We start from the raw sequence: 2,620 nt of genomic DNA on the forward strand, positions 1-2,620 counted from the left end.
GCCATGGCTCACGGGCCCAGCCGCTCCGCGGCATGTGGGATCTTCCCGAACCAGGGCACGAACCTGTGTCCCCTGCATCGGTAGGCGGGCTCTCAACCACTGCGCCACCAGGGAAGCCCAAACATATATTTTTAAATGTTTTATTTTAGGAGGGAAATTTATTAGACTTAGTTAGTGGAAATGAAATATGTTACGTGAGTCCATTCAGAGGGGCTACTGGGGAAAGCTGACAGAATAACTCGGAGGAACTGGCCGGCACTACTCCATCACATCTCCTGGGCTTTTTGTGTACATTCTTACAACCTCGAGAGGAGGTGAGCCAAGTTGGAATACAGCCAGTGGAGCAGAGGGTCCAGCTGAGATTGAACTTGACAGCCCCTCTCCAGGGTATCCCAGTGACAAAACATGCTGCCCCCAGCATGTTAGTGATACAGTAAGGAAAGCCACATGCAAGAAGTAAACAGTCATTAGGGGAAGAGCAACACGTGGTCTTACTCACTGCTACTCAAATCTGGTCTGGGGACCAAGCAGCCTTGGCATCACCCAAGACGTTAGAAATGCGGAATCTCGGACCCCATCCCAGACTCGTCAAACCAGAATCTGCAAGTTAACAAGATCGCCAGATGATTCACGTGCACATTACAGTTCGGGACGTTCTAGTCTTTAAAGTTCCACACTTGCGAATGGGGGACATCGGGGAAATGATTAGGATGTGGATGAAGGATGAGATCAGAGATGGACTTAAGCTGTAACTGAAAGGGCTTGTCCTGAGCCTGTGTGCTTGGTGCCTCTTTGGTGCCACAGACCTGATACAGTTCCTACTGCTTTCATGATTAGGTTATCAGGGTATTACCAACTCAGCCTGGATAATCCTTTGTCATGGGGGTGGGGGGGGCTGTCCTGTGCACTGTAGGATGTTTAGTAGCATCCTTGGCCTCTATCCACTAGATGCCAGTAGCATTCTCCAATTCCATCCCAAACCCCCTTGTGACAACCAAAATTGTCTCCAGGCATTGCCAAATATTCCAGGGCAAGTGGAGGGGAAGGGGTGTGTATGTAAAATCTCCCCCTTCCATTGAGAACCACTGAGTTAAATAAAGCATTCTTATGAATTCATGTTGCCTCACCTGTTCTACCTGGGACCATCAGTATAGGAAAGGACTGGGAGATGGTGGAATTTGTTTTTGTGGTCAGGGTGAATCCGCTGCTGCAACTGCCTTCCGTCTCTCTGCTGCCACGAAGGAGAGGAAAGCCTCCAAAGGGATGGAAAGAAGGTCAACAATAATTCAGAGGGAAGCCAGGATAAAAAGTCAGTCTAACTGACTTCTAATGTTGTTTCCCTCGCTCCATACCACCTCGCGTTGAGGGTGTGGGAAGTGCTCTGGATCGTGAGTTATGAGCTGTTAAGTTCTAATGCCACAGCCCAGGTCCCGCTGGCTATATGCCCTTGGATGAGTCACTTCCCCTCCATGGGCCACAGTTTCCTCCTCTGGGTTGGCCAAGGGAGTTCCCTTCCATTCCAGTCATTCCATGAAGATCCTAGAAATGATAAAAATCATGTGTGTCAAGTTCACAAGGCTGAATTCCCATTTGGGAAATAGAGATACAGATAAAGTTGAGGTTGTTGATTGTTGACTCCTAGCTAGGCTGAGAGTGGATGAGTTCCTAGCTGAAGCTGAGATGGGAAGTCCAGCCATTAAACAACCTGGTCCAAAGGAGAACATGGGCAGTGAGAGCAAGTCTCAATCAAGGCAGATACTGCCTCCATCTGCAACAGGCGGGTGTAGGGGGATGGCTGCCCAAGACCCTTCCAGATTGGACATTCTGTGGCCCTGACGCTGTTGAACTATCCCTCCCCAGGGGACACTCAGTAACCAAATCATCTTCAGTCCTAGGGCTCCCTTCAAATTATTTTCTGGAACCTAAATAAAACTGGGCCCGTCTCAGCACAGGGCTGCACCCAAAGAAACCCAGACCCAACTCCTTACAGCTTTGGAAAGAAATGTAAGTCCATTACAGAAGGCCTCTTTGGGAACTATCAAAAGGGAAGCTACATCACACAACACAAACCAAGGCTGCTTAAAAATAATACACATTTTGTCCCTGCAAACCTCCCAGCATACCTCGTAGCCCCCCTTCCACCTCAGCCACCCTGGCCTTAGACTAGTTACATCCTGTCCCCTCCCCATCTACCCGATATTTGTAGAGCCTTCTGGCTTGCTTCCACCTTCTATCATTCTCCCCTTCACTACCTACCCTGAGTTGCCCCACAAAATCCCAGAAGCTGGTTCTATGCTCTGGAAATAAGTCTGGCCGCATGACAGAAAATGAAAAGTATCCATGGCTTAAGCACTCAAGGTCTTAGTTTCCCATATCAAGATTCTGGAAGTCAGCAGTCCAGGGTTTGTATAGCAATACCCTTATTCCTCCCATTCTGCCCTGTGCCACAGCTAGGAGTGCTCTCTGTTGCCAGGACTAAGACAGCTGATATAGCACCAGTCATGTGTGTTCCCAGCCCACAAAGGAGGAAAGAGGATGAGAAGGGCCCACACCCACCCTTTAAGGACATTTTCCAGAGTTTTGCTGATATTTAGGATGTAGAAGAATGTAAAAGACTTTT

At 48.7% G+C, this 2,620-nt stretch overlaps 1 pseudogene; it reads right to left on the bottom strand.

Annotated features, from left to right (window-relative positions):
* Window positions 1-1,450, bottom strand: part of LOC112064235 (essential MCU regulator, mitochondrial-like) — an 11,756-nt pseudogene extending 10,306 nt beyond the window's left edge.
* Window positions 1,451-2,620: the final 1,170 nt, after the last annotated feature.

The sequence above is a fragment of the Physeter macrocephalus genome, unplaced genomic scaffold (genome assembly GCF_002837175.3).
Source record: "Physeter macrocephalus isolate SW-GA unplaced genomic scaffold, ASM283717v5 random_757, whole genome shotgun sequence".
Lineage (NCBI taxonomy): Eukaryota > Metazoa > Chordata > Mammalia > Artiodactyla > Physeteridae > Physeter > Physeter macrocephalus.